The sequence below is a fragment of the Dendrobates tinctorius genome, unplaced genomic scaffold (assembly GCF_039654945.1).
Source record: "Dendrobates tinctorius isolate UK_male_01 unplaced genomic scaffold, ASM3965494v1 ptg000246l, whole genome shotgun sequence".
Lineage (NCBI taxonomy): Eukaryota > Metazoa > Chordata > Amphibia > Anura > Dendrobatidae > Dendrobates > Dendrobates tinctorius.
Genome location: NW_027361913.1, coordinates 4,640,577 through 4,663,121, shown reverse-complemented (window position 1 = coordinate 4,663,121; position 22,545 = coordinate 4,640,577). Strand labels below are relative to the sequence as shown.

General features: G+C 49.9%; 1 long non-coding RNA gene across 1 annotated transcript in view; it reads left to right on the top strand.

Annotated features, from left to right (window-relative positions):
- Positions 1–4,516: 4,516 nt before the first annotated feature.
- Positions 4,517–22,545, top strand: part of LOC141063187 (uncharacterized) — a 155,334-nt gene continuing 137,305 nt past the window's right edge. The window contains exon 1 of the long non-coding RNA XR_012224831.1: positions 4,517–4,834. This is a non-coding gene — a long non-coding RNA (uncharacterized lncRNA). The remainder of the gene's footprint in view (positions 4,835–22,545) is intronic.

The following is a 22,545-nucleotide window of genomic DNA, read 5'->3' as shown; positions in this document are numbered from 1 at the left end:
GTGGTGCACATATTCAACTTCTTACCATCCCATTCATTGTTAATTGGACTGCCAAAGGCAACTAAGTACAGCGCTCTGCTTTCTATGTCAGTCACATAGAGAAGGGGTAACGTTGTGGACAGTGACATACTGGCTCTGGCATGCCAATGTAAGGAGACTTATTCACTGTGCAATGCACCTCTGGGAAATTTAATATGAAAATTGTCTCTTCAGAGTGGAAGAGGACTGAGCGCCAACTGTTGGAAGCAGCAAACCTACAAGTCACTATTAACCCCTTAACGAGTCTTGCAATATGACTAAGGCCTCTTTCACACTTCAGTTTTTTACAATCAGTCACAATCCGCCAGGTTTTGGAAAAAAACGGATCTGCAATTTTCTTTTGAGGATCCGTTATTTCCCCATTGACTTCCATTATTGGCGGATTGTGACGGATTGCCGTCCGTTGCATGCGTTTTTTTTGCGGATCCGCCAAAAGTTGCTGTCCATCACTATCCTCAAAGATTTCAAAACGGAGCTTGCAACGTTTTTTTCTCTGGCGGATCCTCCAGACACTCATTTAACCCGAAATTCTTTCTGGGTGCCGGACAAAAAAAAAAAATCTCTCTCTCTCTCTCTCTGTCCTTTTTCCAGGCTGCGATTCCTTTAAAATTCTTCATTTGTCGGATCCGTCAAAAAAACGGACAGGTGGCATCCGTTGTCATCAGTAATAAAACGGATCCGCGGATTTTGACTGATGCAAAAAACTGAAGTGTGAAAGAGGCCTTAGGATAAAAGCGAAATCAGAATTTCAATTTGCAGACCTGGTGCTTCAGGGTATTGCCATCATTAGTGCAAAGTATGAGAACTGATTTGGCTAGTTGAGAGGCTCTGGACTGAGGTCTAAGGGGTAACAAATTTTCTTTAGGCTGGTGAGACTGGACCATGTGGAAAACTGTGTTGTGCTGCCAAGCCTGCTGGAAGCATTATCTGCTATCCAATGGAGCACCTGTCCGCATTGCTCTTGCTCCAGAAGTGGTGCATTCCTACCAAATGGGACAGGAGCCTATGATGTGTCATGGTTGGGCGTGTTTTTTGTGCTCTAGCAACAGGTGTGTTCTCACCTGCCCCATGTCCTGGGCATCTACGTGCACCATTCCACTTCCCCATACCTCACACATTTTGTAATTTCTAGGTCTCTTGAAACCAAGTTTATTTTTAATAAAAGAAAAAAAATGGTCACATGCAGCAATCAAAGCAGTTTTTTTTAGTTTACACCACCATAATGTAACAGAAAGAAAGAATGTAAAAGTGTCAATCAAATTCAATCCAGAAAAATGTTTCAATTTTTTTCTCAGTTTTAGAGATCACAGAAATGCTCACAGACCATGTAACACTGTATGTCTGAGAAATGGAAGTCTACAAAAAATATTAAAAGCTTTTGTAAACTTTTATACATCACAGAAATGTTCATAGACCATGTAAAACTGCATGTCTGAGAAATGAAAGCCTACAAAATTTTTTAAAGTTTTTTAGCAGTTTTAGAGATCACAGAAATTTACGCCACACTATCAAACAGTGTATGGCTGAGAAATGTAGCCTAGAAAATTATTTCAATGATTTTTGGGTGTATATTACACAAAAAAGAACCTCAAAGCACGTAATATTTGATGTATCAAAATACAGTATATTAAATTTTTTTCAGCCACCACAAAAAAAACTTCAGCTATATATTTGCCAAAGGACTGCACAGACCTAATCCCTGTCTGCAGACAGGATTCTGTCACTCCTTCTGCTCCTGCTCTTGTGACTCGCTCTCCCTCTCTAGACTTAATGCAGATTGTGTTTGCTGCAAACGATTAGCCCTCAGAAGGGTGGATAGTATGATGGCTCAGCTTCAACACCAGTAGCAACACTACACGCCTCTGATTCATTATACTGTGCACACAGGCAGGCCCGGCATTTGGGGCAGACAGACCAGGCAGATGCCTTGGGCCCCCACCCACAAAGGAGTCCCCTGCATGTGCAGCCCCATTATGAAGTGCACAGAGGGTATGTAGCAGTGAATAATGCTGTGCATCCTCTGCAGTCCCGGAGAGTCTCTCCCAAACCCCACTCCATCCCCCCTCTCTCTCTTTCTCCCTGCAGTCAGGTTAGAAGTTGAGAGTGAGAGTGAGGGGTCGATTGCAGCACAGCAGAGATCAGAGCCGGGCCAGGAAGATGCCTGCAGCCCTGTGTGTCTGTGTCATCTCCTCCTGAGTCCTCATCATGAGAAACCGAATCGAATTTGGCCCGCCGCATCTTTATTAGGATAACGGTCTAGCCAAGGGCCCATCGCGGATATGCTCACCGGGATCCTTATGTTCCCGGCTTTCGCTAGAGGCAGGCTTGACTGGTAATTTACTCGTTGGACGGGGGCAGAGGGCCGCGAGATGAGCTCCTCGCATGAGGAGCATTCATGCTTGTACTTGCATTATTATTATTATTATTGTTATTATGCATTTATATAGCGCCATTTATTCCATGGCGCTTTACATGTGAAAAGGGGAAATATAGACAAGTATAATAAACATGTGTAAGACAAGGGACACACAAGTACATAAGGAGAGGGGACCCTGCCCGCGAGGGCTCACAGTCTACAGGGATGGGTGAGGATACAGTGGGAGAGGGTAGAGCAGGTCGTGCGGTGGTTCAGTAGACCGAGGATTATTGCAGGCTGTAGGCTTGTCGGAACAGGTGGGTCTTCAGGTTCTTCTTGAAGGTTTCCGTTGATGGTGAGAGTCTGATGTGTTGCGGCAGAGAGTTCCAGAGTATGGGGGAAGCACGGGAGAAGTCTTGCATAACCCAAAGAAACAGCAGTGTCCCTCATTGAATAACCAGCAGGCTCCAGGTCTCCGGACAACCGCCGAGTTGTGACCTGCTGGTGTAGGATGACTAGTGGCCGCTGCTGGAAAGGGGGGTTGTTTTGGGGAAAGCATTAACCTGATCCACACATCCGTAGCTTTTACCCCCCAATCTAATTCGGGCTGCAGGGCCAACCGCCTCCAGAACTCCTTATAGTAGCACCACCAGGTGGAACCGCCGTGGGCCTTGTAAGAAGTGTAAATCATGTCCTGTTAAATGAACAAATCCAAACACCCCGCTCTGGATGCTTTTGGCCCATGACACAGCCCAAAACCGCAAAAGCCTGTAACCAATTGCTCATGGCTTTTGCGACCTTCTGCCTGCTCCTATCAAACAGCCTATCATTTAGTTTCCTTTCCTTATCAATCATATGCTGATCCACTGATACTAATGACCATATATTTATGTAATCGTTCGACCATATTTTATTCTTGGTTTCACTATCTAAATGAGAACCAAGTGGGCAAATCCCACATTAAAGGGAATCTTTAAATATACTGGCTAGCGGTGGCTCTACTTTATTTTCCAAATTCCTTTGATTCGCTTGTCCATTACCAACTGGTGTTGAAAACTGCTCAATCAAAGCCTTTAGGGCTGGCAACAAATCGGAACTGTCAGTTTTTTCTGCACAAGAAAAGTTGCACTCACCCAAATCTGTCGCAGGAGGAGGGACTCCACTTAAAGGAGGAACTCCGGCACCTGAACTGACGTGTGGATGAGTGAGGGCCAGGCTGGCAGCCCTGGATGCAGCTCTCGGCTCAGACAAGCTGGATGCCCTGGCAGTAGTTCTCGGCTCCCGTCTCTTGCCACGAGAGCGAGGCCGATAATCGGGACTCGCCGATGCGCTCGAAGACTCCGAAGTTGACGGAGAGCGCAATCTTGAGGACCGTGACCTGCAACCCCTCCTGTGAGATCTAGACCTCCGACGCGCATGTGTGGAATGCTTGCTACGCTGGCGTGAGCAGCGGTGTCTGTGATGACGATGGTGATGAGATGCATCCGATGAGGATACGCTTGAACCACAGCAACTACGCTTATATGGTTCAGCTTCATTAGCTGTGGCAGTAGCCAAAATCCGAGCCACTCCTTGAGGCAAAGCAGGAGCCAAAGCGACCCCTGAATCCACATTAATGACAGCAGCCGTGCCGGAAGCAGCACTTTCAAGCAGGGGGGGCACATTAAGAGTTTGCTGCAGGCTTGATGGCACTGGTTCAGGTGTGTCCTCTGATAAGGCTGATGTACTGCCTCTGGACCCCATCTGTACACTATATGGGGGCTGCAGCAAAAAGAGCAGTGGTGAAGGGGTTACCTTCAGTGGCTCAGGAATGGCGCCTACCCTGCTGTGCACGCTGACCTGAGGGGGCAGGCTTGGCTGAGACACAGTGGGCGGAGCCACACTCTCTTCCGGCCCAAGTGTATGGACACCGACTTGGCAGGCAGCGGACCAGAGAGCGAGGTCAGGGGAAGAATGACCGCATACCCCCGTCTGTCTGGAGCGCACCTGAGCGCCCGACCGCCGAGGGGAAAAACTCCAGCAGTTGCCAAAGAATCCGGCGCCATCGCGGGGGTGGAGCTAAAGCACCGTGACTCACAGGGGGTGGAGCCACAGTGGACAGAGCTGAGGAGGATGGAGACACCCTGCCTGCCCTGCGCCTGTGCGAACGCACGCCCGGGCAAGCAGAAGAGGCAGTGGGTGAGGGGCTGAGATGGGCGGGAACGCCTCGCGGACCGCTGGTCTCCAGATAACACGGCCGCAGGAAGTGGGAGATAAGCACTAAGCCATGAGATCAGAGCCTGCACCCAGTGCTTACCCTCCTGCTCTGCCCTGGCCCGCAGCAAGTCCAGCATGGGATCAGCCATTGCTCTCTCTCCTCACCAGACAGCGCAGATGAGCACCTCCAGGACCAAAAGGGGAAGAGGAGGATCCCTTCAGCTGCTGCTCTTAAATACACAGGTATTGACGGGGGAGGGGTTGAAACGGCTCAAACGCTTCCCATTGGCCTGTATAAAGGGAGAAACCACTGAAACCAAATAGAAAGGGGGGAGGGAGAAGGAGAGTCGCTCCCTAATGCCTCTAGTATGTGGGGGATCACCGCAGTCAGTGGCACATTCCTTAGGCAGTGCTGTGACATCCAGTCTCAATGACTGGAAGTCATTGGCTGCAGGCAAAATATAGCTTCATTTTCTTAATGCAGCCACACTCCTAATTAGAATGATGCACATAATTAAAATTGTTTTTACCTGCAGATTACCACTGTGGCTGTAGTTAAATACCATTTTTTTCTGACAAGTTAACTTTAAAAAAGAAAAGGATGCAAGGGTGAACATTCACTGCAAATAAACAATCCAATGCCTGAAAAGGGAAAGTTAATAAATAACTTATTTAGCCTGATGCAAATACATCCTTATAAATGAGTTGCTAAATCTTTGGCAGTATGTCATAGAAATCATATCCCAGCATGGCATGTTACTCTATCGTCCATGAGGGCCTCTAAAATTTGCACTTTCTTGCCGTACGCAATTTTATCTACATAGAAAAACTGGCCTTGTTTTGCAGACAAGTGGACAAATGTATAGAATTTTACAGCAAGAAAGAACCTACGCAATCCTCTTATTATCCTTTAATCTCTAATATTAGTTCCCTCCAAGCTTTATTAAAAAGTTCAACTGAGACTAATCAGCTTCACCTCCCATCATCATTAGCCGAGAGATTAAACTATTGATTATATTCTGAGCACCTGTTTCACATACACAATCATATAATGACACCATTTTGATTGCTCAATAAGTATTCTCATGCAAAAAGGGGATTATCCTACGTGTTAAAGAGCATGAGAGACCGCAAATGTGGCGCCCCCAGGAGTATGGTCGCCACAATGGCATTGCCTTCCTCCAGGGAGGGTGATGTCATGCTTGGAAGCAAGGAAGGGTCTCTCTAACAGTTAATCATTTACATGCAACACGTTCCCACTCCAGGCCAGCAGAGGGAGCTCTGAACCAGGATTGGGGTAGGAGCGCGCTCTGAGGGCTAGGAAGGGAAATAGTCAGTTAGTGTGAGGAGGGCAATGAGTGTAGACATGTGGAGAGAAGCTGGAGGTTGAGCTGAGGATAGAGAGCGCATGATCTGGAGCCTGGTCTCCATGGTTGTATGGATACTGAAGCTGTAAATGCTCTATTCCCAACTAAGACTCAGAGGCACAACAGCGACGGGTGAGCCAAGAGAGATAGAGGGCTACAGCTGTCTGCCATACGAGGTAGTTCTAAGAGAAGATAAGAAGGAGGAACTTCAGTGTAACATAGTACTGGATGTGCCTCAAGCCAGCGCTAGGAAGGAGACTACACAACCCATCTGATAGAGAGATCCCCGAGTTGCTTCCAGGCTAGCCTGCTCCTGTGCCATCTGTAACCAGGACCCTGGACTGTGTTTGCCAAGTAAAGGTAAAGAAACTGCACCCTGTTGTGTCCTTGCCTCCTTCTTGCAACATCCTCAGCACTGCTACATCTCTGTGCCAAACACTGCACCCTCTTCCTAAACATTCTGCTACACTGCCCTGGGACCAACTGCCCTACCTGTGGAGGGCTACAACATCATTGCTGCACTACACCATCTGTCCCAGAGGATCTGTCTGCAGCATCGGCTTAACACCTCCCTTGCCGAACACCACAGGTGGCGTCACGAATCACTTATAAACTTTATTTCCAACTCAACCCCTTTTACATGGGCGCCCAGGGCCATGGACTGGGTCACCACTGCTGTGACATTCCCCTCTGAGAGACCGGCCCGGTACCGAGTACCCCACAGCCCTGGGAAGGCGACCCACAGAGATAGTCACAGACCCTTAATAGATCGAAATTTATACAGATACAGGCATTACTGGTACAATTTAGGCCAAGTAAAGGTCCCGTTACATTTAGCGATGCACCAGCGATCCCAACAACGATATGATCCGGTCAGGATTGCTGGTGCATTGCTAAATGGTCACTAGTGAGCTGCCAAACAGGCAGATTTCTCCAGTGACGCAGCAGCGATACAGAGATCCGATGGGGGTCGCTGTTACCTGTCACACCGCAGCAATTCTGACGACTTCCACCTGCATCCATGAGTTCTGAGACATCGCTAGTCGGCGCCGAATACAGCGATGCATGCCAGCCAGCGGGACGCCAGCGACGAAAAAATGGCCCAGGACATTCCAGCACGATCAGCGATATCCAGCGGAGGGGCCGGTCGCAGGTACGTGTCACACAAAGCGAGATCCCTAGCAAGATCGCTGTTGCGTCACAAAATCGGTGACGCTTTAGCAATATCGCTAGTGGTCTCGCTATGTGAGAAAGGCCCTTAAGAAGTAGGTGTTACGGTAGTTGGTGATGAGAATCCAAGTTCTCCATACCTACCAATGCCTGACAACAGAGTGGGGCACATTGACATCACCTTCCACTAGTAGTGCAGCTCAGGCTTCGGATCTATGTCTTTAAAGGGAATCTGTCACCAGGTTTTTGCTCTCTAATCATAGAGTAGCATGATGTATGGACAGAAACCCTGATTCCAGGTCAGCGTTTGGCCATTTTGATAGAATTATAATTTTCTCTGCCGAAGCTCTGACTCCTGAGCCTTTTATAACCCCACTCACACCACTGATTGGCAGCTTTATGTGAGCATTGATCAAAAGCTGCTAATCAGTAGAGGGGGCATGATTACACAGAGCAGGAGGACTAGGAGGCACAAGGCAACTCGTCCTATTGTGATCAGCTCCTGTTGATAAAACGTTGATTTCATTGAAACAACAGCACATAGCCTAGTAAGTGATACATCACTGTAATCAAGGTCTTAGCCTCTACATCATCTTATGCGTGGATTAAATAGCTAAAACTTACTGACTTCCCTTTCAACAAAGGGATATTACAGAAGATTTCCCTATTCATGACCTCCTGTACGAGCCAAAATAGAGATCCTCTCCCAAAGAATGGCTGACCAGGCCATCTGAAGTTCATTTGAATGGAGTACATTTCCCATATAATGGCCACTGCAGATGGAATATTGCAGGTGTGGTGCCCCTGAGGGTTCAGTTGCCACAGAGGTACTGCACCTCATCCAGAGGTGTGGTATCCCACTCTCAGGTAAGGAGGGAGCACTAACCAGAACTCTAACACTCACACTCAACACACACCAATTCAGTCAGGGCATCTGGGTGTACTCTTGGGGAGGATGGCCTCATCCCAGGCTGGCTAGGAAAGGGTGTTGGGGAGTCAGTGGGAAAGATAGGAAAAGGGGAGTAGCTTAGAAGGTGAGAGTCAGTGAGCAGTGACAGTTGGTGGGAGGAGTTAGAGCTGAGGTAAGAAGATTGTTCTGGAAAGAGTCAGTCAGTCAGAGGGGAGTAAGAGAAGGAGTGAGGGCTGACAGAGTCTGAGGAGAGTTGGTGAGGAGATGGAGAAGGAGAAGGACCGCAGTAGGAAGAGCTAGAGAGAGAGTTGTGAGGGAAGCCTGAAGGAAGCTCCTGGGAGGACAGAAGGGGTCCTTGGGACACGGGAAGTGCGGAAGCCACCCTTGGGGCCAGTATCCAGAAGAGGAGGGACCAGGTCGCAGTGGGGGAACCGGCCCCTAAGACTAGTGGAGGATTAGAAGACTCAGCTAGCAAGCCGGAGGCTGAGGTAACTGTATGTACCTCAGCCGCAACCACATCCATTCACCAAAAAGGCAGCCATATAGGAGCAAGGGGACTCAGAGAACGTCGCCCTACAAGGTCCACAGCTGCTTGCTTGGGGACACTGTTTGTGAAGGTGCTGGGCAGAAGAAGTGGAAGCCAGTATGGTGAGACGGCCAGGAAAGAAATACATAGAAGGTGTATCCCAATCTACCCGGGAGTTTGCTCTACCCCTCACCTGAAGGACAGTAAGCAGGCACCTGCACACAAGAGAACTGTGAATAAAATATTGGAAACTGCACCCTGCTGTGTCAGCTGTGTCATTCGCGTCTCACCTGATGTCACGCTCGCGCCTTGGCTGAATGGCGCGAGCCGGGGGGTTGTGGCCCCACTGTGCCACAAACCAGACTACCCTGGAAGGGGCGTGACTACGACAGCTACCTCGGTCTTCACTGGAGCCTCTGATGGTGAGATCAGGCTTGTGCGGCAGGTAGCTGTCGGGTGCCACTCCAGGGTGGCGTCTGGCTGTGGCTGCTGATCCCACTCGGGGACAAGTCACTTGGACAGGTGTGACTAACAGGCAGGCTGAGACACTGGGCAAGCAGGCATGGCTTGGTACACTGGCAGGCAGGCACGGCTTGGAGACACGGCTTGGAGACACTGGGCCAGCGGGCACGGCTTGGAGACACTGGGCAAGCGTGCACGGCTTGGAGACACTGGGCAAGCGGGCACGGCTTGGAGACACTGGGCAAGCAGGCACGGCTTGGAGACACAGAGCAGGTAGGTGAAGGCTTGAGACACAGGGCAAGCAGGAGTGGTATATGAGAGAACAGGTTTGGACCGGTTCACACAGGAGGTGCAGGTATGGATATAGGCAGGAAGGAGTGGAATATGAAGGAACAGGTTTGGACCTGTTCACACAGGAGGTGCAGGTAGGCGGAGCCGCAGGAGTGCGGAGTAGGCTGGGCGGCAAGGGAACCGGGCAGGCCGGGCGGCAAGGGAGCCGGGCAGGCCAAGCGGCAAGGGAGCCGTGGAGGCAGAGTGGCTAGAGAGCCATGCAGGCAGAGCGGCTAGAGAGCCGTGCAGGCAGAGCGGCTAGAGAGCCGTGCAGGCAGAGCGGCTAGAGAGCCGTGCAGGCAGAGCGGCTAGAGAGACAGACAGAGCTGCAAGGGTTCAGATTCACAGACAGAGCTGCAAGGGTGCAGATTCACAGACAGAGCTGCAAGGGTGCAGATGCACAGATAGAGCTGCAAGGGTGCAGATGCACAGACAGGGAGGACACAAGGAAAGACACAGCAGGGAAGGAAGCCACGGACAAGGAGAAAGGGAGATTAAGGTAGGACAGAGTACAGACAAGGTACTGGGACCAAGACTCAAGGGCCAGGATATTCAGCCTCCTGGCAGACAGACAAGGTACAAGGCAAGATTAGGAGTAATCCTCCAGAGAAGGAGATACACAGAACAGGGCCTGGCTAGCTCAGCAGCAAGTTGCTAACTGAGTATAGGTCAGGCAAAGGTCAGTGGGTGTGGGGAAACTAAATAGTCAAGGGCTCTAGGTGATTGGTAAGGGACATATTACACAGGTGCACCCTGACTGCATAAGAACCAGAGAGTTCAGGCGCCGCCCCCCTATACATACAGTCAGGAAACATGGAGAGCAGAGGCACAGGGCTGGCAACAGACAGAATTCACAGCATGGCTTGAAGCAGAAAGTAAGTTGGTGTGCGGGGGATGGGAGGCCATGCAGTGATGCCAGCAGGGTTGTTACACCTGCCCTGCACTGCACTCACCACCACAGCCACCATCTTTACTTATATCATCCTAACTGCCCTGGGACACAGCTCTACCCATGGAGAGCTTAACCATCTTTGCTGCCCTAACACTATCCCAGAAGATCTGCATTGCAGCGTCGGCTACCCTTGCTGAATACCACGGGTGGCGTCACGACTAAATCCCATATAATCTACCCTGTCCTCATCATCTTTTATTTACACAATCATCATCATGTTTTATTGATTTTACTGGACGCCCAGGGCCACGGACCGGGTCACCGCTGCCGTGAAGAACTGACCCGCCCGATGCCGAGTAGCCTAAGGTCCTGTGGGGCGCTCCACAGGTTTCTCTGAAGACAGACCTGTGACAGAAGCTGATGAGCCGGCAGGTTTTCTTTTAAAAAGAGTTTGTTTCCATGGAACAACCCTATTAATTATGGTGTGTATGCTTTTTGGAGGGGACATTAAAACAATTAACCCATGAAATTAGGATGAATTTGGCGTCAAGAAGACTAGTGCCTAACATTGATGGAAAGTTCTTACTAATTTGCAGGAACATGAAAGAGGATGTAGGTTTATCTAAGTAACCAACGTCAGCAAAGCCTAGTACACTTTCTATGGAAACTATAAATTGTAAAGAAGTGAAGATGAAGCACATTTCTGGGAAAATATGATATGTATTTTTGGCTGATTTGGTTCAGTTTTCCTACATCAAAGGGGATTTCCAACTACAGCACAAAAATAACTAGCTATTCAGTTCTTCGAAGTGAGTGCTATAGTTAGAGGTAGTACATGCCGTGGTTCTTCAGGTAATTTAGTGCATATTACTTTTACTTTATTTGTTTTTGGTCTTGGCTCTGCACTTTTTGTGACACTGCTCATTAACATTTACTGATGCTCCTGCTGTGTCTAATCTATTTTGACTTTACTTTTATGTACTATAAATACATTGGCATAATTTGTAGCACTTTGCACTTGCACTTTTGGAGCTGACCATTATATCTACTTTTCTTTACTTGGTTTATGATCATGTCTACCTGTTTGTTATCAGGTGCTACCTTTTTCTTTTAGTGGCTGACCCTTTTCATCCCTGTCATTCTCAGTACAATTTGTGATTTTATTGTTACATGAATAAAGTTTTCTACTTTTTTACTTTATTGGTTCTTTTGGTTCAGTTCTTTGATAGGATTTTTCATAACTCCCTAGCAGCATATTCTCTATTTTGGGGTTATATTAGACACAGAACGTTCCTTTATTACCTTGATCCAATCATTCACTCACTCATGTTACCTGCAAATTAAAAACATCTCCAGAATCCAATCTTTTCTTACCTTTGAAACTGCAAAAACGCTACAGTCGCTCTTATTTATTTATTACTGCAACTCTCTACTGTTCAGTTTGCCTCTAACCAAACTTTCTCCTCTCCTATCCTGAAGGCGGCACCCAGGGTCATATTTCTGTCCAGCTGCTTCACCGATATCTTCACCTTGTGACAATCACTGCACTGGTTACCCATTCGCTAGAGAATACAATATAAACTCTTATCTCCCACCCACAAAGCTTTCCATAGTTCTGTACCACCCTCCTGATCTCTGTCTATCACCCTACTCGTGCTCTCTGCTCCGCAACTAATTTAACACCCTCCATAATACGAACCTCCCACCTCCGTCTCCAAGACTTCTCTCATGCTGCGCCAGTTTTCTGGAAGGCAGTACCCTGGACAATATAACTAATTCCTAGCCCCCATGTTTTTAAGCGTGCTTTAAAAACAAATCAGTTTAGACAGGCCTATCACCTCAATTCACTAACCCAACACTCCCCTGTTCCCTATTTCTAAATTTTACTCAGAATCTGGTCCCTCCATTCATCTGTGTCCACATCATCCCCATTCAACTGTGTCCACATCATCTGTGGCATCCCCAGCAGTATGGTCGCCACACTGGCTTTGCCTTCCTCCAGGGCAGGGTAATGCCAGGCTTGGAGGCAATGATGGGTCTCTCCAGCAGTTTACCTATACATGCAACACAGTTCCACTCCAGGCCAGCAGGGGGAACTCTGAACCAGGATTAAGGGGAGGAGTGCTCTCTGTGGGCCAAGAGGAAGGTGTGGTCAGGCAGTCAGTCTGCGGAGGGTGAAGTGTACAGACGTGTGGAAAGAGCGCTGAGGTAGAGCTCTGGCTGGAGAGCTCCCTCGCGGTGAGAGCGCATGAGCTGGAGGCTGGTCTCCACGGTTGTACGGATGCTAACGGTCCTACAACAGACACCAGAGGAGTAGGAGGCTGTACATGCCCTACTCCCATCTAAGACTTGACTGCACAACAGCAGCTTGGATAGAGAGCCGGGACTCAGAAGAGAGGAGTCCCCGGGATAGGCTACAGCTGTCTGCCGTGCAAGTAAGGTTCTTGGGAACATCTGACAGGAGGAACTCCAGTGAACTGAGTACTAGGAGATCTTCACATATAGAGGCGCTAGGAAGGAGACTGCACAGCCCTTCTGCTGAGAGAGAATCCCTGAGTTGCTTCCAGGCTAACCTGCTCCAATACCATCTGTAATCAGGACCCTGGACTGCAGTTATCAAGTAAAGGTAAAGAAATTGCACCCCGCTGTGTCTTGTCTGCTTTCTACCCTTCCAGCACTGCTACATCCCCGTGCCAACCACCTCTACACTGCCTTGGGACTATAGCTTCACCTGTGGGGAGCTTTTACATCTTTGCTGCATCATACCATCAGTCCCAGTGGATCTGCATACAGCATCGGCGTAACATCTCCCTTGCCGAACACCACAGGTGGCGTCACAAACTATACCATTAACTACATTCCACCTCCCTATTACTTGGGCGCCCAGGGCCACGGATCGGGTCACCGCTGCTTTGACACATCCCCCTGACACTGGCCCGGTACCGAGTACCCCACAGCCCTGGGAGGGCGACCCAACTTGGTGTCACGAACAGGATTACGGAGCCCGGTACCCCCGGGTCCTGTGTGCCATAGACTGTGTTTGTGAAAAAGACTGTGTGTGAAATTGGCGCCAATTGCCGCCATTGCTACTCTGCTTGGCGTGCGCGGGAAGGAAGAGGGGTGGGCCTTCGTGGGCGGAGCCTGCCACAGAGCACGAAGAAGTGAAGTGCCACGCGGGAAGAGAGGACAGCGCGCAAGAAGAGGAGGAGCTGAGACCTACAGCCCGGAGCATCAGGCCTACGAAGCAGCCGCCAGTGAGCTCACACAACCCCCGACCCTTGCTAATGTTAACTAGGGGGGAGAGAATGTCCGCAGCACCTCAAGGAGGAGCGCCTGCAGCAGCGGTCCCCATAATGCCGCTGTCTATGCCCTACATACCGGGAGCGGCCTGGCTACCACAGTACTCGGGTGAGTCGCATACCCTGGGTGAATTTAAAGAGAGACTGTGCAGTTTGTTTAAAGTATACCCTCTGTCTGAAAGCCAGAAAGTGAATATCCTGATTGGACAGCTAACGGGTGCAGCACAGAGAGAGGTGAAAGCCTGGCAGGACACTGATAGAGAGACTGCTAAAAAGCTTCTAGCCAAGCTGAGAAGCACCTTTGACACCCGCCAGCAGCTGAAATCAAGATGAGGTTCTTTGGCTGTAAACAGAAGGCGCAGGACAGTATCAGGGACTATGCTCTCAACCTGCAGGAGGCGCTGCGAGCAGTTAAGCAAGTTGATCCTGAGAGTGTAAAAGAGGAAGATAAACTGTTAAAGGAGCAGTTCATAGAGGGACTCCTGTCCAGTACCCACCGAGGACAATTGCGCATCCTAAACCTGCAAGACCCTGATCTGGACTTTTCTGATTTTAAGGACAGGGCTATACGGGTACTGCAGGAACCTGCTGACAGCCGTCCAGCGCCCCTGAGGCGCCCAGCAATCACCTACCACCAGGAAGCCACGTCTTTCCCTTCCCTCCCTGTGAAGGCTGATGCCCAGACTCTGGATAAAGATCCAACTGAGGAGCTGCATCTTCAGGTCCAGGAGTTGACCAAAGGAATGGCTGCACTTACTAAAACCGTGCAGTCCCTGCAGGTGTCTTCCAAAGAAAAGGTCCAGCTTGCTTCCAGTCCAGAGGATGTCCCATGGCTCCGGAGGAGGAGAACCCCGCCACTTCAAGGAAGGAACAACGATCGCTATGACCAGGACGGACATCCCATCTGTCGTCGCTGTTACAAGGCAGGTCATCTTGCAAGGTACTGTCCTTTAAATGAGCAACCCCTGGGGCAGAGGGCCAACCCCCAGGAGTAGGACCAGCAGGTCCAAGGAACTGGCGAGCCAAGTATGTGGGAGGGAGGCCGATCCTTCCTGTGGTGATTGACGGCATCCCCATGAACGCTTTGCTGGACACTGGCTCCCAGGTGACCATTATGCCGTATATTTTGTATAAGAGATATTGGGCTGATTCTGAACTCACCCGTGGCCCAACTGATGAGCTAACAGTAGTTGCCAGTAACTGTCAGACTTTGCCGCAGATTGGATGTAAAGAGGTTACTGTTAAAGTGGGTCGGGTAGAGCTGAAATCTCAGGGCCTGATAGTTGTTGATAATGATCGACGTGAATGTAATCCCATGATGACTCTTGGTACCAATGTAATTGAAAACTGTCTGTCCGAGGTTATTGTCTTGTTGCAACAGGTGGCTGAGACTGCTGGTTCCGGAGAACAACGAGTCCTGCAGAAGGAGATCCGATCCCTGATGCAAAGACAGCAGGTAGAACTCTGGTGGAGAAATTGGCAGTGTCAGAGTGAGTGATCCCTTCCCCATTGCAATACCCCCCAGATGTGAAATGTTGATATGGTGTCGGGCAGCTATAGGTCTCAGAGGGAGAGATTACCAGGCATTGGTAGAACCAGTATATTCGGATAGCAGGCCCACTGTCCTGACAGCCAGAGGGGTGGTTGATGTACGTAAGGGGAGAGTACCTGTACGCCTTTTAAATTGTGGGGAAGAGGAGGCCACCATACCTCGGTACGCCACAGTTGCTAAGCTGCTCACTGTTAATAACAACTCAATGCAGGCAGCAGAGCCCTTGGTCTCATCCGATCAGGTGGAGGACAATGGCTCCGTGAAGCAGCCAGAGGAGTGGTGCCAGCAACTGCAGGTGGGAACTGACTACACCTTCATACCAGAGAAATGGGGTTTACAGAGTGACACAAGAGTATGAGCGAGTATTCAACAAACACCCACTGGATTTTGGGCAGGCAAAAGGGGTTAAACAACATATCCCCACTGGAGACCATCCACCCATAAAGGAGAGGTACAGACCTATACCCCCGACACAGTACCAATGTGCTAAGAGTATGTTGAGACAGATGAAGGAAGCAGGGGTTATCAGAGACAGTTGTAGCCCATGGGCAGCTCCCATAGTGTTTGTAAAGAAAAAGGATGGTACCATGAGAATGTGTGTTGATTACAGGAAAATTAACAGCATTACACATAAAAATGCCTACCCATTACCTAGAATTGAAGAGTCCTTAGCTGCACTTAAAACTGCTAACTACTTTTCCACCTTGGATCTCACTAGTGGGTATTGGCAGGTTCCCGTGGCAGATGCAGACAAGGAGAAAACCGCATTTACCACTCCAATGGGTCTCTGTAAGTTCAATTATATGTCGTTTGGGCTCTGCACTGCTCCAGGAACATTTCAACGGCTGATGGAGTGCTGCCTGGGACACATGAACTTTGAGACGGTCCTGTTGTACCTGGATGATGTCATTATTTTCTCCAAGACCTATGAAGATCATCTGGAACACCTGGCCGAAGTGTTTGAGGCTCTGTCCAATTTTGGCCTGAAGGTGAAGCCTTCCAAATACCACCTCCTGAAGCCCAAGGTACAGTACCTCGGTCATGTGGTCAGTGCAGAAGGAGTGGCACCAGATCCTGAGAAGGTCACCGTGATCCGGGACTGGACAAAGCCCAGCAACCTCCATGAAGTACGCCAATTCCTTGGACTGGTAGGCTACTACCGAAGATTCATCAAAGGCTTTACTGAAATAGCCACCCCTATGCAAAATCTTCTGGTGGGGCAGTCCAAGAAGAACAAACAGAAAAATTCCACCTTTGAATGGACTGAAGAGTTAGAAAGGTCCTTCACCGGATTGAAGATGGCTCTCACAGGTGACGAAGTTCTGGCCTACCCAGACTATGAGAAACCCTTTGTGCTGGACACCGATGGCAGCCATGTGGGACTAGGAGCAGTACTGTCGCCGGTACAGAATGGAAAAGAAAGAGTGATCTCCTACGCCAGCAGGAAGCTGCGCCCCACTGAAAGGAACCCTGACAACTACAGTTCTTTCAAGCTGGAGTTCCTTGCCATAGTCTGGGCTGTCACCGAAAGGTTCAAGCATTACTTAGCCTCTGCCAAGTTTACTATCTTCACGGACAACAATCCGTTGACCCACTTGGACACTGCAAAGCTAGGTGCACTGGAGCAGCGATGGATGGCTCGGCTGTCTAATTACGAGTTCACTATCAAGTACCGAGCAGGGCACAAGAATGCCAATGCTGATGCGCTGTCCAGGATGCCTAACCTATCTGATGCCGGAGAAGACCCTGAGGCTCTTGAAGAAATAGAGCTACCTCCCTTCTACAGGCCACTGGTGGCCCAACGTACTCAAAGAGTGAGGAACAGACGGTCTGGCATGAAGGAGGTCACTCTGAATCCGGTGCCCCATCATGATTGGGCAGAAACACAAGATAGTGACCCTGTAGTCCGCCTGGTGAAGGAGCTACTGTCGCGAGTTGACTCACGCCCGGAGTCAGATGCTCCTGAAGAAACTCAGCAGTTGTGGAAGGAGAGAAGCCGTCTGTTTATCTATGAAGAAAAGCTGTGTCGGAGGAGTATCAATGCCCGTACTCATGACCTGGTTTGGCAGATGGTAATCCTGAAGCGAGAGGCATCAATGGTCCTGGAAGCATACCACAATGGAGCTGGACACTTCGGATGGAAGAAGCTGGAAGTATTGCTCCGGGAGAGGTTCTACTGGGCTGGTATGACGAAGGCCATTGAGAGGTGGTGCCGGGAGTGTGGACAGTGTAACCTGCGCAGAAAGGATCGAGACAGCCAGAGAGCTCCGCTACAGCCAATCACCAAACAGCCACTTGAGTTGGTAGCCCAGGACCATGTGAAGCTGGTTCCAAGCTGGTCAGGCTACATCTACGCTCTTACCATTGTGGACCACTACTCAAGACTCCTGGTAGTTGTGCCTGTCAAAGATCTAACTGCCAGGACAGCAGCCAGAGCATTCCAACAACATTTTTGTAGACCACATGGGTATCCTGAGAGAGTGCTTACTGATCAAGGTCCAGCTTTCGAGGCAGAAGTGTTCCATGAATTCTGTAGCTTGTATGGTTGTAAGAAGATCCCGACGACACCGTATCACCCACAGACCAACAGCATGTGTGAGAAGATGAACCGGGTGGTGATGGACCTCCTGAAGACTTTGCCCTTGGAGGAGAGAAATCTGTGGCCAGAGAAGTTGCCAGATCAGGTAGACCTCTACAACCATATTCCTGTGAACTCCACCAACTGTACCCCAGCTTACTTAATGAGAGCAAGACCTGGTAAGCTGCCTATTGATCTGGACATGGGAGTCCTGACCCCTGGAGTAACGTCACCAGATGCTAACTGGGACACGGAAAGGCAGCAACAGTACAGAAGAGTTCAAGAATGTGTGGAGAAAAGTTTAGCCCAGGCAAGACAAAAGCAGGAGAAGCTGTATAATCAAAATGCACCTGCCGTTCCTTTGGCACCGGGAGAGCAAGTCTTGAAAAGGAAGAGAAGATTGCGCAAGTTGGATGATCAGTGGGAAGCTGAACCTTATACCATTATGCCCTCAAATTTTGATAATACTAAGGAATGCCTTGTTAGTAAGGATGGAGGAGAGACTTCAGCAGCGGTATCGAGAGATCATTTGAAGTTGTGCCCTGACCAGTTAAAAGAGAGAAAAGAAGAGCCAGATAACATCCAACCCATAGTGGAAGAAAAGAAGGTCAGCACAATACTTGGAGAATTCCCTGCGAACTGGACTAAAGTGAATGATGCAATAGTGGTGCCAGTGTTGATATTTCCTAAAGTGGTAGCCCGGGAAGAAGTGACTCAAGAGAATCCTAAGGATCAGGAAAACCAGGAAGCAGATGCCACACCAGCAGTGGAGCCAGAGAACCCTCGCCCTGCCAGTGGTGCACCTGTTATGCCCCTGGTGAGTCCAAGAGTCCATAGGAGAGTGCTGCCCAGTTTACCACCTGGTAATGTATCCAATACATTACTCACTACACCAGTCTTACGCAGGTCTACCCGCATCACACAAGGGATACCGCTCCTTAGATATCGTATATAGCAGAATAAATATAAATACTGAAATTGTTTGTGTAAATATGTAACTGTTTTCAAGTTTGTGCCTACAGGTAACCTGTAAGAGTTCCCTTTGAATTTTTATGGACACTGAACCACAGGACTTGTGTGTGGTCAAAAACTTTGCTTGTAGATAATTTACCATTTGCCAAGAATGGACCATGGACATTGATGTTTGGACTTGTCATCATAGGACCATTTTTGAAACACTTGGTTTTTGTAACTTTTTATTTTTGAATCTTGTACAATTCCTATTGTTTAACTGTTATGTATTATTCATGTTTTTCTTTGTTCAGCCCAGGAGTGCTGACTTTCACTAGGGGGGAATGTGGCGCCTCCAGGAGTATGGTCGCCACCTGGCTTTGCCTTCCTCCAGGGGAGGGTAATGCCAGGCTTGGAGGCAATGATGGGTCTCTCCAGCAGTATACCTATACATACAACACAGTTCCACTCCAGGCCAGCAGGGGGAACTCTGAACCAGGATTAAGGGGAGGAGTGCTCTCTGTGGGCCAAGAGGAAGGTGTGGTCAGGCAGTCAGTCTGCGGAGGGTGAAGTGTGCAGACGTGTGGAGAGAGTGCTGACGTTGAGCTCTGGCTGGAGAGCTTCCTCGCTGTGAGAGCGCATGAGCTGGAGCCTGGTCTCCACGGTTGTACGGATACTAATGGTCCTGCAACAGACACCAGAGGAGTAGGAGGCTGTACATGCTCTGCTCCCATCTAAGACTTGAGGGCACAAAAGCAGCTTGCATAGAGAGCCGGGACTCAGAAGAGAGGAGTCCCCGAGATAGGCTACAGCTGTCTGCTGTGCAAGTAAGGTTCTTGGGAACATCTGACAGGAGGAACTCCAGTGAACTGAGTACTAGGAGATCTTCACATATAGAGGCGCTAGGAAGGAGACTGCACAGCCCTTCTGCTGAGAGAGAATCCCTTAGTTGCTTCCAGGCTAACCTGCTCCAATACCATCTGTAATCAGGTCCCTGGACTGCAGTTATCAAGTAAAGGTACAGAAATTGCACCCCGCTGTGTCTTGTCTGCTTTCTACCCTCCCCGTGACAACCACCTCTACACTGCCCTGGGACTATAGCTTCACCTGTGGGGAGCTTTTACATCTTTGCTGCACCATACCATCAGTCCCAGTGGATCTGCATACAGCGTCGGCTTAACATCTCCCTTGCCGAACACCACAGGTGGCGTCACAAACTATTCCATTAACTACATTCCACCTCCCTATTACCTGGGCGCCCAGGGCCACGGACCGGGTCACCGCTGCTGAGACACATCCCCCTGACACCGGCCCGATACCGAGTACCCCACAGCCCTGGGAGGGCGACCCACATCCATGCATCCATTAGCACTTGCTGATTGTACTTAGATCCTGGCTGGTGACTGGATCATGCAGCTTATTTGAAATGCCCTATTTATTGGAATGATGGCTGAACTAGAAATGAGAAGCACTTTCTACCTTTTGTGTCCCCCCATCCCCTTATAGACTAAGCTTGTAAGCAGATCCCTCATTCCTACTGTTAAACTATGTGGTACTTTGTATTGTCTTTATTGTCTGTATATGTCCCTGTCCCTATTACTTGGGCGCCCAGGGCCACGGACCGGGTCACCGCTGCTTTGACACATCCCACTGACACTGGCCCGGTACCGAGTACCCCACAGCCCTGGGAGGGCGACTCAACTTGGCGTCACGAACAGGATTACGGAGCCCGGTACCCCCGGGTCCTGTGTGCCATAGACTGTGTTTGTGAAAAAGACTGTGTGTGAAATTGGCGCCAATTGCCGCCATTGCTGCTCTGCTTGGCGTGCGCGGGAAGGAAGAGGGGTGGGCCTTCGTGGGCGGAGCCTGCCACAGAGCACGAAGAAGTGAAGTGCCACACGGGAAGAGAGGACAGCGCGCAAGAAGAGGAGGAGCTGAGACCTACAGCCCGGAGCATCAGGCCTACGAAGCAGCCGCCAGTGAGCTCACACAACCCCCGACCCTTGCTAATGTTAACTAGGGGGGAGAGAATGTCCGCGCCACAAGGCGATGCAGCGGCGGATGCCGCCGCCAACCCCGCAGCACCTCAAGGAGGAGCGCCTGCAGCAGCGGTCCCAATAATGCCGCTGTCTATGCCCTACATACCGGGAGCGGCCTGGCTACCGCAGTATTCGGGTGAGTCGCATACCCTGGGTGAATTTAAAGAGAGACTGTGCAGTTTGTTTAAAGTATACCCTCTGTCTGAAAGCCAGAAAGTGAATATCCTGATTGGACAGCTAACGGGTGCAGCACAGAGAGAGGTGAAAGCCTGGCAGGACACTGATAGAGAGACTGCTAAAAAGATTCTAGCCAAGCTGAGAAGCACCTTTGACACCCGCCAGCAGCTGAAATCAAGATGAGGTTCTTTGGCTGTAAACAGAAGGCGCAGGACAGTATCAGGGACTATGCTCTCAACCTGCAGGAGGCGCTGCGAGCAGTTAAGCAAGTTGATCCTGAGAGTGTAAAAGAGGAAGATAAACTGTTAAAGGAGCAGTTCATAGAGGGACTCCTGTCCAGTACCCACCTAGGACAGTTGCGCATCCTAAACCTGCAAGACCCTGATCTGGACTTTTCTGATTTTAAGGACAGGGCTATACGGGTACTGCAGGAACCTGCTGACAGCCGTCCAGCGCCCCTGAGGCGCCCAGCGATCACCTACCACCAGGAAGCCACGTCTTTCCCTTCCCTCCCTGTGAAGGCTGATGCCCAGACTCTGGATAAAGATCCAACTGAGGAGCTGCATCTTCAGGTCCAGGAGTTGACCAAAGGAATGGCTGCACTTACTAAAACCGTGCAGTCCCTGCAGGTGTCTTCCAAAGAAAAGGTCCAGCTTGCTTCCAGTCCAGAGGATGTCCCATGGCTCCGGAGGAGGAGACCCCCGCCACTTCGAGGAAGGAACAACGATCGCTATGACCAGGACGGACGTCCCATCTGTCGTCGCTGTTACAAGGCAGGTCATCTTGCAAGGTACTGTCCTTTAAATGAGCAACCCCTGGGACAGAGGGCCAACCCCCAGGAGTAGGACCAGCAGGTCCAAGGAACTGGCGAGCCAAGTATGTGGGAGGGAGGCCGATCCTTCCTGTGGTGATTGACGGCATCCCCATGAACGCTTTGCTGGACACTGGCTCCCAGGTGACCATTATGCCGTATATTTTGTATAAGAGATATTGGGCTGATTCTGAACTCACCCGTGGCCCAACTGATGAGCTAACAGTAGTTGCCAGTAACTGTCAGACTTTGCCGCAGATTGGATGTAAAGAGGTTACTGTTAAAGTGGGTCGGGTAGAGCTGAAATCTCAGGGCCTGATAGTTGTTGATAATGATCGACGTGAATGTAATCCCATGATGACTCTTGGTACCAATGTAATTGAAAACTGTCTGTCCGAGGTTATTGTCTTGTTGCAACAGGTGGCTGAGACTGCTGGTTCCGGAGAACAACGAGTCCTGCAGAAGGAGATCCGATCCCTGATGCAAAGACAGCAGGTAGAACTCTGGTGGAGAAATTGGCAGTGTCAGAGTGAGTGATCCCTTCCCCATTGCAATACCCCCCAGATGTGAAATGTTGATATGGTGTCGGGCAGCTATAGGTCTCAGAGGGAGAGATTACCAGGCATTGGTAGAACCAGTATATTCGGATAGCAGGCCCACTGTCCTGACAGCCAGAGGGGTGGTTGATGTACGTAAGGGGAGAGTACCTGTACGCCTTTTAAATTGTGGGGAAGAGGAGGCCACCATACCTCGGTACGCCACAGTTGCTAAGCTGCTCACTGTTAATAACAACTCAATGCAGGCAGCAGAGCCCTTGGTCTCATCCGATCAGGTGGAGGACAATGGCTCCGTGAAGCAGCCAGAGGAGTGGTGCCAGCAACTGCAGGTGG